The sequence below is a fragment of the Hemibagrus wyckioides genome, linkage group LG01, assembly GCF_019097595.1.
Source record: "Hemibagrus wyckioides isolate EC202008001 linkage group LG01, SWU_Hwy_1.0, whole genome shotgun sequence".
NCBI lineage: Eukaryota > Metazoa > Chordata > Actinopteri > Siluriformes > Bagridae > Hemibagrus > Hemibagrus wyckioides.
The window spans coordinates 13550196-13566765 of record NC_080710.1 but is presented as its reverse complement, the minus strand read 5'-3'; the positions used below and the strand labels follow the sequence as shown (position 1 = coordinate 13566765).

Below are 16570 nucleotides of genomic sequence, written 5' to 3'. Positions count from 1 at the left end.
CTTATGCCAAGTTCACACTGCACGATTTTGAGTCGCTGACAGGTCCAGATATTTAGCATGCCAAATATTTCCCGGGCGTCGGCGCCTCATCGGTGACTCGGTCAGATCGCGTCTTTGCTAACTCACACTGTGAGATTGTCACTCGCGTGCACAGGCTAAGATTTGCCTTTGATTTTGGCCATTTGTCGGCGACTTTGCAAAACTAGTCGGCGACTGAAAATCAGGGCTAAAATCGTGCAGCGTGAACTCGGCATTACCCGTCCTGAGATCATTGTAATCATTGCAATGTATATGACACAGCGCAACACATTAAAAAACACAGCAAAAATTGCCCCCGTGTGGAGGTTCCATGGTGTAATGGTTAGCACTCTGGACTCTGAATCCAGCGATCCGAGTTCAACTCTCGGTGGAACCTGCGGATGCCTTCTTTATGAGCCAAGGGACCTGGTGTGATGGTACACAGAGCCTAAGAATGAGCGCAGCCAAGTTTGGCTGCAAATTAGTGACACGACATAATAATGACAAGGTTATAATACAACGTAAAAAGACCAATTTACAAGCTAAATACGTCGTTACAATAGGGTGCCAATAACATGGTATTTGCATGGTACTAACACAACATAAACGCCAAGTCCCATGAATAATGCCAATTGCGCAAGGCACATGGGGGTTCGCTGCAAAATCTAAGGAATGAAATTTATGTGGGAGCTTATGCAGTGTTCACATTGCACGATTTTCAAAGACGCCGGATCACCGTTGTTTTCACACTGCATGTCTATCTGGGGTAGCATAGAGTTGCTGCTGTGTTCACATTGCACGATGAATCGGCGACAGGAGGTTACACTCTGCATGACAGCACAACAGGAAGAATCGCCGACAGCTCTGTCTGGTCCGCAAACTAAGCGTGACGCGCCTCTTGCTCATGGAGGTTTGGTTTGACGCGGGTCTTTGTGCACCTCAGCTTGGCCATGATACCAGTTTTGTGTCCTTCCCACCAAAAGACCTACAAGGCTAGTCATATACCAGTTCAGTGCAAAACAGTTACTCCTCCTGGGGTTCCATGGTGTAACGGTTAGCACTCTGGACTTTGAATCCAATGATCCGAGTTCAAATCTCAGCGGAACCTGTGGTGGAGTTTCCAATGGGCACGTGCTATGAAACTGCAACTTTGTGTATGAGGCCAGGACTCTTGCCTCAGAGCCCCTTGCCTGAAAGGCAAGAATTCTATGTGTCAGGAAATTGAGAAAGATAAAAAAACAACTGCTAAAAGTTTGCAGACCATGTGGTGTTTGCGTCGTGTAATGCTTAGGACCATGGAGTTTGAACCCACCCATTTGATTTCAAATTTCGGTATGCTAGTCCTTCTTTATTGGGCAAGGGGCATGGAGATACACCGCAAATGCTACACAAGGAAATTTCTTTATGAGCTTGGCTTTGCTTGCCTGACAGAACACAATAATTTGGGCATAGCAGTGACAGAACAAAACCCTCTTATGCCGAGTTCACACTGCACGATTTTGAGTCGCTGACAGGTCCAGATATTTAGCATGCCAAATATTTCCCGGGCGTCGGCGCCTCATCGGTGACTTGGTCAGATCGCATCTTTGCTAACTCACACTGCGAGATTGTCACTCGCGTGCACAGGCTAAGATTTGCCTTCGATTTTGGCCATTTGTTGGCGACTTTGCAAAACTAGTCGGCGACTGAAAATCAGGGCTAAAATCGTGCAGCGTGAACTCGGCATTACCCGTCCTGAGATCGTTGTAATCATTGCAATGTATATGACACAGCGCAACACATTAAAAAACACAGCAAAAATTACCCCCGTGTGGAGGTTCCATGGTGTAATGGTTAGCACTCTGGACTCTGAATCCAGCGATCCGAGTTCAACTCTCGGTGGAACCTGCGGATGCCTTCTTTATGAGCCAAGGGACCTGGTGTGATGGTACACAGAGCCTAAGAATGAGCGCAGCCAAGTTTGGCTGCAAATTAGTGACACGACATAATAATGACAAGGTTATAATACAACATAAAAAGACCAATTTACAAGCTAAATACATCGTTACAATAGAGTGCCAATAACATGGTATTTGCATGGTACTAACAACATAAACGCCAAGTCCCATGAATAATGCCAATTGCGCAAGGCACATGGGGGTTCGCTGCAAAATCTAAGGAATGAAATTTATGTGGGAGCTTATGCAGTGTTCACATTGCACGATTTTCAAAGACGCCGGATCACCGTTGTTTTCACACTGCATGTCTATCTGGGGTAGCATAGAGTTGCTGCTGTGTTCACATTGCACGATGAATCGGCGACAGGAGGTTACACACTGCATGACAGCACAACAGGAAGAATCGCCGACAGCTCTGTCTGGTCCGCGAACTACGTTTCACAACCAAGCGCATAACTACTCCTCCCCGAAGCTCCCGCTGGCCTGTATCTTTCTCTCCCATTGGCTGTAGGTCAACGCAGATGTATTTTTCAGTCACAACTCCTTTCACACAGCAGGATTTTGAATCACCTGACAGCTCCAGATATTTAGCATGCCAAATATTTCACGGGCATCGGCAACGCATCACAAGTCGCGACTACACATCTCAGATCGCGACCTGGGCACAATCGATGGTTCCATGGTGTAATGGTTAGCACTCTGGACTCTGAATCCAGCGATCCGAGTTCAAATCTCGGTGGGACCTTTCTGCACTCCTTTCTGGGGTGCTTGCAGCAAAAAATACAGAATGAGCCTAGTTAAATTATGCCTGAGCAAGCGTGACGTGCCTCTTGCTCATGGAGGTTTGGTTTGACGTGGGTCTTTGTGCACCTCAGCTTGGCCATGATGCCAGCTTTGTGTCCTTCCCACCAAAAGACCTACAAGGCTAGTCATATACCAGTTCAGTGCAAAACAGATGCTCCATGGTGTAACGGTTAGCACTCTGGACTTTGAATCCAGTGATCCGAGTTCAAATCTCGGTGGAACCTGTGGTGGAGTTTCCAATGGGCACGTGCTATGAAATTGCAACTTTGTGTATGAGGCTAGGACTCTTGCCTCAGAGCCCCTTGTCTGAAAGGCAAGAATTCTATGTGTCAGGAGATTGAGAAAGATAAAAAACAACTGATAAAAGTTTGCAGACTATGTGGTGTTTGCGTTGTGTAATGCTTAGGACCATGGATTTTGATTTCAAATTTCGGTATGCTAGTCCTTCTTTATTGGGTACTAGCTGTAATTTAGCACATGTTCAGGGACCCCCAAAATTGTGAGCAAAGCACAGAGAATCACTCGTGAATAAAATGCATTTAATAAAACAAAAACACACAACACATACTAACTATGACACACATACATAAGAGACAGGATAAGGATTATAGAGAGAGGATAAGTAGGCAGAGAGATTGAGATTAAGGAAGAGAATACAGAGGAAATCAGAACGAGAGAGAGAGAGAAAGAGATAAGGAAACAGAGAAGAGATGTGTCTATGTCTTCTAAAATATGGCAAGTTTCAAATCGAGTTTTGATTACCACGTGTGAGAATCGTCAAGGTAATTAGGATTCACCTTAATAAAGGGGCTTCAGCTTAAAATTGCGGATCTAAAATTAGTAGCTTTTACTTGCATTGGTTCGTTGACAAGCGTCTTGTAGTGGATCAAGGAGGTTCGGAGATTCGAGGTCCTCGGAGTAAGCGAGAGATTCTGTTGGAACGAAAAAGGTTTTGGTGGTGCAAAGTTCTTTGAAGCTGCCGGCAAAGTCTCAAGACAAAGTGAAAGTCTTGTCCCTAAGAAAGATCGGCATCGAGTCGGGCAACGATAGAAGAGGTCGTGCCGGGAAGCAAAGGCGCACGGGCCCGCCTCCCCGACCGCAGAGCAGAGAGGGGGTTGGGCCCCGTGGGGCCAAGCCGAGCTGAGCAGAGCAAAAAGCCGAGCAACAAAAGCCGAGTTAAAAAAGCCAAAAAGCCACGATAGATGGGTGCTTAGGGTTTTTATTGATCCCTTGGTCGCGCCCAGTTTTTCAGAGTGACCAATCCAATACCTGAAACTTTTGGAGGGAAAAGTTTTTGTCTCCACTCAGTCACTCATGTGCATACTTTATGGTGAAGTCAGGAATGGATAAAGTTTCAATTAAAGAAACGTGGGTTCATATTATGTACTTGGATGACCACATGGCATACACTATTGCTTATAAAAGTAAAAGAGGATCATTTTGATAGTAGACATGAAAGAAACAGTATGAGAGGAGAGGAAACTGGGTATAGGCAATTAAAACAGATTCTTATATTAAAAACCTGTTCTATTTCATGAAAATACAGAACAGGTCATGAGTGGTAATACAACCATAAAAATATAAAGGCAAAAGGGGAATACATATACAGGTGTGTTAGGCATGGGTCAGGTAGGGTTTTACTATTGTTTTATTGAAACTTGAATCAAGGAACTCTCCTTGTGTGTGTGCGTGTGGGGGTCAGGGTGAGTGTTTCCAGATGCTGTGTGTGTGTGTGTGTGTGTGTGTGTGTGTGTGTGTGTGTGTGTGTGTGTGTGTGTGTACGTGTATGTGTGGGTGTGTCTTCAGTCAGAACTTTGGTCATCCCCTGGTCAAGGCATTGATTTGGTTTAGATTAGGGAATTCTCGTTGACTTAACGGCAGTAAAACTGCTAGGCGCAGGGTGATTTGCGTGTTAAGGTCACAAGTTGATATGGGGGGGGTGGTTGAGCCATCAGACATCCCGGAGCCTGGCTCCCATGAGGTACAGCATGTCGGTTGAGGTATAATGAAATGACTATAAGTAGTGATAGCTCAGTTGTGAGCTGTGTAATAGTTAATTGAGTTTTTGAGAAGGATGCAACAGACCCCATGAGCAAGTGAGCCGACCTGGAGACGCTACATCACACAGCACTATTTTAGCCCTGATTTTCATCCAACTGCTGCTGTATTCACATTGCACAATCGGCAACAGAAGGTTACACCAGGATACCAGTATTCCAACTTTGGAGAGTTTTTATTGTATCAAACAGTTTCCTCAATTTAAGCAATTTCAAAGTATCTGGGTTTACAGTGCGTTAGCCGAGATCTCAGCTATTGAGAGTGATAATTGAACCACAATGTTGGTCTTCCCCTCTAACACACAAGGCAAATTTGGTGAAAGTCAGACTGCGTCAATTTTCAGAGAAAAAAAAAAAACTAACACTATATGGCTACCCCCTTCCCCTTACTGTTTTTAGGGCAAAAAAAATCTCAACGTTTTGTTATCTTCACCAAAATTACACTGTGTTATGAAGTTCAAGACTAACATTGTGATTAAATTAGTTTCTTATCACACTTTACAGCTGAGATCTTAGGTAGTATACTGTGTCATATTGTTAAATTCTGTTCAATTTTGTTGCTTACTATATTATATTGCAGCTGAATTGCACAATAGGATGAAACTAATCACTCTCCTATTTAAGACTTGATCTCCCTTCCCTAGTGTTCAATGTGAATTTGGCAAATATCAGACAAATTTTTCAACCAAAAAACATTAAGGCTACACCTTTACCCTTTGTGTTTTTTGGTCAAAAATTGAGTGATCTTCACCAAAATTTGCATTACTCCACTCCAAATGCTACAGAGTGAAATCTGTGCATGAGCTTGGCTGTATATGGCCAAGACTTCTGCTTCAGAATCAGTCAGACAAAAGCCCAGACCCATGAGAAGTGCATATAATACCAAATGCATCTTAAGGGGAAAAAACTCACACAAAAGTGCAGCAATAAAACCTCCTGACTAAATCCAGCACAAAACAGTCAAAGGTTGAAACACAAAAACAAGTGCAAAGTCAGACACTGACAAAAGGGTGAAGTTCAACCTATCGGCAAACTACACATCAGAGAACAGGAAGAACTAATTAAATAAAAACAGGCAGGTATACCTCATGGTGAAAATGGTGGGATGAAGCAATAGCACAAACAAAGAAACCATCTGGTGAAAAAGGCATGCTTATATAGTGCCGGAGCATGCAAAATGGAGGCCAACCCAGAAGTGCTTAACCCAAAATGGCCGCAGTCCCGGAAGTGTAACTCGGACACACGTGCTGACAAAAATATATTCACAGTATTCTCAGTGAAAATGTTATCTTTTTATATACTATTTTATGATCTAAAAAATGGCTATTCTTTCATTTTACCACCAGTCTTTTATATTTTCCATCAAATGTACTGATCCATGCTACAATTTTATTAGCATCATCAGTACATTTCATAGTCAATCCTGATGGGATCACTGGTGGATTCCATGGTGTAATGGTTAGCACTATGGACCTTAATTCAAGTTAAATTATTAGAATGAGATTTAGGATCGAGGACGCTCGCTGTACAAGTATCTAAAAGCCGAACAATTTCAACACATATGCGGCTAGAACAATTTCAACACATATGCGACAGTCATTAACAATATATAATAAATGTGAATGTGAAATGTGAATGTGAAAGCAATGTGAATATCTATGAATACGTCATTGGTGGGTTGGGGATTTGCTTCTATAGAAGCAAAGTTAATTCATGTCAGTTGCATGGCACAATTTATATATTGCTAATCTTCTACATAATTTACTAAAACATTTTGTCTAATAATAATAATAATAATAATAATAATATTGTGTGTGTGTGTGTGTGTTTGTGTGTGTGTGAACCTTGGCACACAGAATTTGGGCTCTGCGATCATATTAAGCAGTCTTGTGATCCTTGTATAACCAACCAGGTTATTTCTTTGGCCCTAGTTGGATGGATTTTCTCCACAAGAGGTAACATATATTCACCTGCAGAGAGACAGATAGAGAGAGAGAGAAAGCGATACAGTGAGGGGAAAAATATTTGATCTCCTGCTGATTTTGTACGTTTGCCCAATGACAAAGAAATGATCAGTCTGTAATTTTAGTGGTAGGTGTATTTGAACAGTGAGAGGCAGAATAACAACAAAAAAATCCAGAAAAATGCATTTCAGAAAAGTTATACATTGATTTGCATTTTAATGAGTGAAATAAGTATTTGATCCCCTATCAATCAGAAAGATTTCTGGCTCCCAGGTGTCTTTTATACAGGTAATGAGCTGAGATTACAGTAGGAGCACTCTCAGGGAGTGCTCTTAATCTCAGCTCGTTACCTGTATGAAAGCCACCATCCACAGAAGGAAGCAATCAATCAGATTCCAAACTCTCGATCATGGCCAAGACCAAAGAGCTGTCCATGGATGTCAGGGACAAGATTGTAGACCTACAGTACACAAGGCTGTAATGAGCTACAAGACCATCGCCAAGCAGCTTGGTGAGAAGGTGACAACAGTTGGTGCGATTATTCCCAAATGGAAGAAACACAAAAGCACTGTCAATCTTCCTTGGTCTGGGGCTCCATGCAAGATCTCACCTCATGGAGAGATGATCATGAGAACGGCGAGGAATCAGCCCAGAATTACACTGGAGGATTTTGTCAATGATCTCAAGGCAGCTGGGACCATAGTCACCAAGAAAACAATTGATAACACATTACGCCATGAAAGACTGAAATCCAGTAGCGCCCACAAGGTCCCCCTGCTAAAGAAAGCACATGTACAGGCTCATCTGAAGTTTGCCAGTGAACATCTGAATGATTCAGAGGAGAACTGGGTGAAAGTGTTGTGGTCAAATGAGGCCAATATTCAGCTCTTTGGCATCAACTCAACTCGCCATGTTTGGAGGAAGAGGAATGCTGCCTATGACCCCAAGTACACCATCCCCAGGTGACAGGACAACTGCACCGCATCAAAGGGAAGATGGACGGGGCCATGTACCGTTAAATCTTGGATGAGAACCTCCTTCCCTCAGCCAGGGCATTGAAAATGGGTTGTGGATGGATGTTCCAGCCTGACAATGACCCAAAACACACGGCCAAGGCAACAAAGGAGTGGTTCAAAAAGAAGCACATTAAGGTCCTGTAGTGGCCTAGCCAATCTCCAGACCTTAATCCCATAGAAAATCTGTGGAGGGAGCTGAAGGGTCAGCCACAAAACCTTAATGACTTGGAGAGGATCTGCAAAGAGGAGTGGGCCCAAATTCCTTGAGATGTGAGATGTGTGCAAACCTGGTGGCCAACTACAAGAAATGTCTTTTTCTTCTCATTTCTTTGTCAGTGGGCAAATGTACAAAATCAGCAGGGGATCAAATAATTTTTTCCCTCACTGTATATGTCAGAAGGAGAGATGCTGGTTTGGGGATTTTGTTTTGGTTTCCTCGCATTATGCAGGGGTGAAATTAGTGGTTCCTGCCATTCAGTCTTGTAACACAGACAAAGCTCAAGCTCCATATTCCATAATCATATTCCATATTCCATAATTTAAGGAAATACTACCCATGCCATGAGGAATGTGCATAATGGAAGTGTTTTTAAGCTGTGAGTTTGATTATGAGACTCACACAGCATCATGACCTGTTCATCCAGGTTCATCAGCTGACTCTAACATGTAGATTTTTAGTGGCTTCCGAGCTGGTGCAGTAATGTAAACACCAGTGATGCTGTTATATAAGATATTGCAATATTAGGCAAGCAAAATGTTGCATTACTGGTGTGTGCATTCTGGCTTCACTGGTACCTGTGTATGTAGGGACTGCTCCATGTTTTGTCCTCATCCCCAGCTTTTGTCCCCAGCTTCTCATCAGTCACAGGCAGTGGAATTACAGATGGAACTGAAGCTATTTGTCCAGTGGATGTTGCAGGTTGTTTTTCTGTTTTAACTTTGGTAGGAGCTGTGGCCTGTACAGCTTTATGATGGAACAGATTTTACTGCAGTTGGAAGCGGTTTAACTGCAGCTGCTAAGGGGTTAACTGGATTAGCTACAGGGGTAACTACAGCTGGAACTGCCTCTGTGACTGTAGTTTTGGGCCTGTAACACAAAGTCATTTAAAATTTCACCTTCTTTTTCCAGGATCAGATTCAAAAAATCTGTGTGTGTGTGTGTGTGTGTGTGTGTACCTAATCAAACTTATGCAGGATTTTTTATGTCCTTCTTCCTTCTGCACTTGGCTCATATGCACCTGCTTGCTGTTGTCAACTTTTTCAGTCGTCTTGTTTGTAGCCTGGTACTGTTCACAAGACTTGAACTGTGCGATGAACCTTTAACACAATTGAGATACTGTTGTTAGAGCCTTTATTAGAACATGAATGATTTTTAGTTATTATTATTATTATTAGTAGTAGTAGTAGTAGTAGTAGTATTAGCATTTGAATGAGAACATTTGAAACTGTTGGCTTTTTTTTTTTTTTAATGCAGTGAAGAGATTTAGATGTGTGATATATGAGCAAATTATAACCACATGTTAACTGGAATACCATCATCTAACCAAAGCAAACCTCTGCATCAACCATAAAACAACCATTAAACAGACTTAATTATACCCACATCAAGAACACATTCAGCAGGTTGGTAGATGTAGAGATTTGTAAAAATGTAGAGATTTTCACGACTTACACTTTGTGGCCGTTGAACTTCCTAATGGCAGTCTCAACAGCCTCAGCACTCTCAAAGTGCACATAGTCATATCCTCTGGAGCTGTTCTCATCGCACACCATTTTAAGGGGAGACATATCCGTCAACACACAGACTTATGTAAAAGAGACACACACTTATGTCAAAGAGACTTAACTAGAGAATTCAGATTTATGAAGTTATTCAGATCTGCAGAGAACACAGCTCAAACCTTACATGACAGGATGTTGCCAAAGATGGAGATGGTGTTGTAAAGGGCAATGCTGTCGATGGACTTTTCCAGATTCTTTATAAAGATTTTTCCCACATTGTTGTTTCTTGGTGATGAGTCTGTCCGGGACCAAATAATGTGCATGGGCTGTCCCAAAAGGGTGTCAAAATTGAGCAGGTCCAAAGAGTGATGCCATTTGGAAATTAACACTGTTCATTTTTCATCTAAAAAAACTAAAAAACAGACAAAAGCAACAACTGTACTGCAGACTGAATATTTCTTCCAACACGAGTAGTCTACTTTCTTTAAAAGCTCCTTAAGGTTTCTTCAGATAACACTTTTGGTATTAAGATATGATCATTTTTTAAAAAGCTACTGAAACTTACTGTTTTATCCTGACAAATTTAATTAAATGTAAACTAAGAAACTACTTTTACATGTGTAAATCTGTAGCATAGGAAAAGCATAGGCCTACAGTGCTTAAGCCTAGCAGTATGATAATAAACTTATCATTTATATAACACTGAGTAGTCACCTTATTAGCTTGTGTAATAAGCTAACAGATTCAAAAGTATTTTTTTTAAATTAGGAATCTAATTTATTTTATGGTCCTCCAAATTACTGATGTGTCTCGGGCATAATTAGAGTTTGACATAAATAATTCAATAGAGCAACTTTGATGTGATAGAGTGGGAGATTCCCACCAGAAAAATCTGCAGGAATTTCATGATGCAATCTTGTTCTCTTATTATTTTATTCCCAGCAAAACTTGCTTAAAAGATGTTTAGTGCAGTATTTTTTCTGGTCACCTCTTCTGAGGACTGCAGTGATGTACTTCTTTTTTATCTAAAATATTTTTTTATCTTATATATTTTGCTGAAATGTATAATATAGTTGTATAATAAAGGCTAATCATTTTGAACCAGTTTTTGTAGAAAAATAATAATAAAATAGTGTTTGGAAGAAAATCCATTACAAAGCTAAATAAAATAATATCGTCCTTGTATGTATCAATATATGACTTATTGAATGCGTTACAGGTTTTAAATGAATACGTTAGCACATATTTTTGCATATTTCGTCAGAAGGGGGAGATGAAGGACCTGATGAACAGCAGGGATCAGACTCACAGTTTTCTCCTAAGTGCCCCAAATGTCTTCCTTCTTGTGTTTGGCAGTCTGTGATAAGTGATCGCTTGAACAATCTAGAGGTGTTTAGGTAAAAATAAGCTGACATAGTATGTCTAGTAAATAATTAAATCACAATTATTTAAAAGTCAAATTTTAATAGACCACAGTTAAATGGAGGTCCTCAGTCAACAGTGTAATAATGTGTGTCAGTTGTCTCCTAAATGTTTACATGCATCATTTCACCTGAAAACTGATGGCTGAAAAATATTCGACAGGAGACAGATAAGACCATCTGTGTTCTGAGTGAGCACTGAGCAGCCAGCACCAGCAAGGTACAGAGAAAACCCAATTAAAACTATGAGTACTCTGATGACTAGTTATTAGATAATAAATACTATAGATACTATAGTTATTCGATAATGAACATGGTGATGGTGTGTATTACAAATGTATAAAGGGATAAAAAATAGTATTACATTTTAATTCTGAACTAGTGTTTTTTTCTGTATGTAACCTATAAGAGATTACGTTAATAATTTGTCTTGCTTTTTTTCCTGCTGTGACCCCTAAATCTGTCAGTGCTGATGTAGATGGGCTTCTAATCAATCAAGCTGAAGTCATATGTATGCAAGGAGTGGGATATTAAATTATTCGTAATGGAATAATTTATAGCTGCTATCAGTGTGTTCTTATGCAGCAATTATATATACAAGTCTTCCTTACATTTATTTTTAGAGAGATCATTAAGATAACAAAAAGGTAAGAAGAGAACACTGTTCAGTTACTATAAATGATAGATATAGAGTTGTACAACTGACAACTGATAATTAAATGCTCTCCATATAGGATGGGGCAATGTTCTCCATTATTTGTTAGGAACTAATCATTTAGTAACCAGTGTTTTGTCCTTCTGATAATATTAATATTTTTGACATTGACTCCCTTCTTACAGCTCAGTTTTTTTTTTTTTTGCTTCAACTCCTTTGCTGTTGCCAGATGACAAATAGACATTTTAAGATCCAGAAGTTTTCATATCAGATCTGAGCATATACTAGGCATTGTGACAGGCATCCTGTGGAAGCAAGTGTCAGCTTGTGACTCAGTGGTTAAGGCTCTGCACTAAGTTGCCACTGTCGAGCTGCTGCTCTTAAGCAAGGCCCTAAACTTTCAATGGCTCTATTGTAAGTCACTGTACGTTTTTCTGTACTGCCTACAAGACTAGGTATCACAGATAAAGAGTCTGAATCAGAATCATTTTATTCACCACATACATTTACATACATTTATTTTTTATTACACAAACACAATACATTCAGCACACACATAACACAATATCTCCAATAACACAACACAATTACTATTCTAATATACAACTTGCGCTCTGCATGCTGAGTGCATTTTAGACAAAGTTTGCAGTAGAGGCTTATTATATATTCTCTTTTAATCCACAATATTCATTGTCACCCTTGACCCTCTGACTGAAGGGGTATGTTTTGACTTCACATTGGAGCCTGAGGGATGAAAACAGGGGGCAGAGAATGACAGAAGGGAGGGTGTGACAGAAAGAGGACTCTCTGATGCTAGGGCAGTGAGTGGAGACACAGTAGTGATGGAGAAAAGCAGTTGGGCAGGTGAGGTGTGAGTTTGGAGAAGGCTTCTGTGAAGGGTTTGTTATACTTGTTATACTCATTGATTTAATCCTGTAAGTCGAAGATTTAATGCTTTGAGCCTGATTTCAAAATAAGTAAACAAAATTTGAACGATTTTAGTTTACATACACTACCAGTCAAAAGTTTGGACACACCTTTTAATTCAATGTTTTTTTGTTTAGGGATTTATTTTCTACATTCTAGAACAATACTGGAGATTTCAAAACTATGAAATAACACACATGGACTTAAGTAATCCATATGTAATGACAACAAAAACCAGTCAGTTGTTATTTTAAGACACGAAGGTCAGGTGTTCTGGAATAGTTCTTGCAAGAACAGTATTGTCGAGTGCATTTGCAAAACCCATCAAGCACCATGATGAAACTGGCTCACATGAAGACCATCCCAGGAAAGCAAGACCAAAACTTACCTCTGCTGCAGAGGAGAAGTTCATTTAGAGTTACCAGCCTCAGAAATCACCAATTAACAGCACCTCAGATTAGAGCCGTTATGAAGGCTTTACAGAGCATCAGTAGCAGACATATCTCAATATCAACTGTTCAAAGGACATTACTGTGTATTTCGGCCGCCTTCAGCATTGTTTTACAATGTAGAAAGAAATAAACATCAGGAAAGACCATGGAATTAGAAGGTGTGTCCAAACTTTTGACTGGTAGTGTACGTAAATAAATAAATAAAAAAAAATAATTTAAAAAAAAAACTAATTAGGGCATATATATTCGCTGTGGCATCATTTCAGTAAGCTTATACAAAGAACCTTTATTTCCATCCAAAGGTGCATTTTCTTTTATTTCACCAAAAGTTTATCATTTGATCACATGATCATTCAAGATTTTTTCCTGTATACATTTTTTTCCCCTGAAAATGATGATTGTTTACCACTATCCTTCCAGGATTTAATAATGTTCTTAATCTTCATTTATCCCACTGAAAAAAAAATATTTTGACCCCTAGTTAATACTACATTAATTAATCAAGCATATTTCATTTATGGTGATTTAAGTCTTTTTATAATATCTAACTAATTCCTGAATATATTACTATATTACTATACTATATTATATATATTAATAACGTAATAAATTCTGACATGTTTCGAAATGCAGTTCGAAAAATGCTTACTGGATTCCGGTAGGAAAACTCTTAATTAGATTTTGTTGTTATGTTTGTGGTTTAATACTGCCTTGTATACCATTTAAATGTTAAATGAGTAGTTATCGCTAATACTTGTGTGCTCTGATACATTAAGTTTAGCCAACATAGCTATGGCGGTAACTCATTGCACTGCCACTCTGCAGTGGCGTGCTGCAGGTTTTGTGAAACAGACCTCAAAAAGCTACAGACTTCAGGGTTCATTTTTTTTTTAAACTTTCTGTTTAAATGTGTAGATTATCCATAGTGGCTTTTATGTTGAACAGAACTAATTATTATTTATTTTATTAAAAAAACAAAACTTAAGATTATGGAAGTAATACAGGTTCTCTGATTAGTATGAGTGTTTCACTTTTACATAGTTGTCATCATTCTGTGTTGCTTGTTTAACACAAGATATGTCAATATAGGATTGGTCTTCCTTTAGCTTTAACAACATTGTTGGGCACGCTACTTGCAATGTTTTGTGAGCTAAAATACTAGTTGTGTATCTTTTAATTCTTGGCCTTTGATATAAATGTATTTGTATTCATGTTTTTTTTAACAGGCTTTCTCATTTGAATTGATGTGATGTTGAACAAAACATAATTCCTTGGTTACCCAATATTGTTTTGGTACAATTAAGAAACAAAGTATTCATAATAATTGTGTGGTCATTCAACTGATGTACAGTTTAAAATGACAGATCCTTAAATCATAAACCTCCGTGTTATAAATGTCATGCAGGATTGAGGTATTGGTTTATCTTTTTTAATTGAGGGCCTGTCATAGTTGTCTGCACACAGTAATAGCAATTAACTCATGCTTTTATAGAAGTGCAAAAACTAGTGCTTTGCCAAACATTACTGCTGTAACTTATCCTATAACAGCATTTGCTGTAACAACAATGCAAAATAAAGCATAAGGAATACAGACTTTTGTATTTTGAGACAAAATCATTTAAACCCAAGAAATACTACAAAGACAATTTCAAAGTTGTGGAATCAGTATAATATATATTGGTTGAAAAAAAATAAATGAACACTTCATTATTAAAGTTTTTGCAACAGATTTTACAGATGACCAGGTTCTCAACAAATTGAGAATTGAGAAACTACTCACTGTGTCAGTTAGGGTTAAGTAACTTGTTTCCAGCTAAATCATATTAATCACTGCAGTAATTATTCAAAAGTACTATTATTCAGTACTACTACTTTCTAGCTTATTGCTGATAAAACTGGACATCTGTAGTAAGCATGAACTGATGTAGCTCTCCACTGCCTTTTCAAGTGCCCTTCAGCTCTACTTTTCTTTCCCTTTTCCTTCAATGTACATAGAAAATAACAGGTACGCAATGTCAGAATAACTAGCTAGTATATTACTCTACTGTAATTAATCATAGTTCCCTACTGGACATTTTGACTTAAAGTCTAAAAACATGATGTTACTTGTCATTTGTTACATTGTAGTTTTACTGTAAGCATTTGGATAGCCATAGTAATTTAAGACTGGGCAACAAAAAACATTGTGAAAAAGGACTTACTGGATATCAGACACTTACAACTAAGCAGAGTGCTACAGCTCGATACTTCTCCCTTTATGTCACCACTCATCTGCACTAAATGGATGTTTGGTGCTTATTACTCGCAAACCTTTGTTAAAAGGTGCCAAAGTAGGATCAAAAGTTTCTGCACACTTTCTTAGCATTGTGCAAAAATAGTTTCTTTTTGCTGGATTTTGTACTCTATTAATAAATTATTTTACTTAATATTTATTCAAATGACAAATAAAGTTACAAATTTCAAATAGATTACTTAATATATATAAATATCACAGCAAAATAAATAAATAAATAAATAAATAAATAGGACAACAGATATAATTTCATTATAACTAACTTTGTATCATAACTATACTTGCAGAGGCAACAATCACACAAGATTTGATCTTCATATGGAAACTGTATGAAATATCATCATGCATAATTATGAATTATATTTGGAGGGAAAATTACCATAGGTAACAGATGAGCTTGTTTCAGCAAAAATAATACTGATCAAAATTCAATCACAGTACAAACTTTTTTCCTCAACATCAATATTACTTTGTAACCTTGGCTTGTTTGGTACTTGTCACTTTAGGTGAGGGAATTCTGTGTGTGAGTTTGTGTTCAGTTGGGCTGTGGACTGTGGCATGGTGGTTGGTGCTATCAGTCTGGTGGTTCCAGAGCTAAGGCAGGGTAAACCACTGTCTCCAGCCACTGACATATGCTGTCGGAAGCCTCGCTAGGTAGGATGCATGGGGAAATACTTGGTTTGGCAAATGGTATGTAAAACAAATGAGAACATGGTGATTGTTTTCATTTACAACCTACATTTTCTCAAGATAAATAGCCTTTAATTTAAATGACTATTGTTCTGTTTTCAGATTCATGCGTCGGACTAAACATTGAGATGTGGACGATGAGCAAACAATTTCACACCCAAAGATCACAATTGCTGGGTGTAGGAATCCTGGAATCTACTTTCATAAAGAGCTTTCATTTGCTTGTAAAATTCTTGAATTGTGCCTCTGACAAGATCTTAAGTTCGAACGCTCCTCTAAAGGCTACTAGTCTGTTCTGCAGTGTGTGATGAATATTTCCCCTCAGTTGAAAACAGAAAAGACAAGATCTTAAAATTGCATTAATTCTCATTATGTATTGTTTTAATTGAAGAGAGATAAATAAGGAAGATACCTTTACAGAGACCCTCTTTTGAAGTTTTGCACATAGAAATAAAATAGGTCTAAAGCATTTTGAATGAATTGCAGTAAAATTTGTCACAGATCACAGAAGGGAGGTACACAGAATTTGATATTTCTGAAATTAAGGTTCCACACTGGGATTTGGGGTTTGTTTACCCCAAAATCAACTGATAGGTTTCTAGGTTTTTGGTAGA

The 16570-nt window shown here is 38.8% G+C and overlaps 4 non-coding genes across 4 annotated transcripts; all 4 read left to right on the top strand.

The window, feature by feature from the left end:
* The first annotated feature begins 343 nt into the window (after window positions 1-343).
* trnaq-cug (transfer RNA glutamine (anticodon CUG)) lies at window positions 344-415 on the top strand. The gene has a single exon. It is a non-coding gene; the product is annotated as a tRNA-Gln (tRNA).
* A 1418-nt stretch (window positions 416-1833) lies between these two features.
* trnaq-cug (transfer RNA glutamine (anticodon CUG)) lies at window positions 1834-1905 on the top strand. The gene has a single exon. It is a non-coding gene; the product is annotated as a tRNA-Gln (tRNA).
* A 723-nt stretch (window positions 1906-2628) lies between these two features.
* Window positions 2629-2700, top strand: trnaq-cug (transfer RNA glutamine (anticodon CUG)). The gene has a single exon. It is a non-coding gene; the product is annotated as a tRNA-Gln (tRNA).
* A 212-nt stretch (window positions 2701-2912) lies between these two features.
* Window positions 2913-2983, top strand: trnaq-uug (transfer RNA glutamine (anticodon UUG)). The gene has a single exon. It is a non-coding gene; the product is annotated as a tRNA-Gln (tRNA).
* The last annotated feature ends 13587 nt before the right edge of the window (window positions 2984-16570 follow it).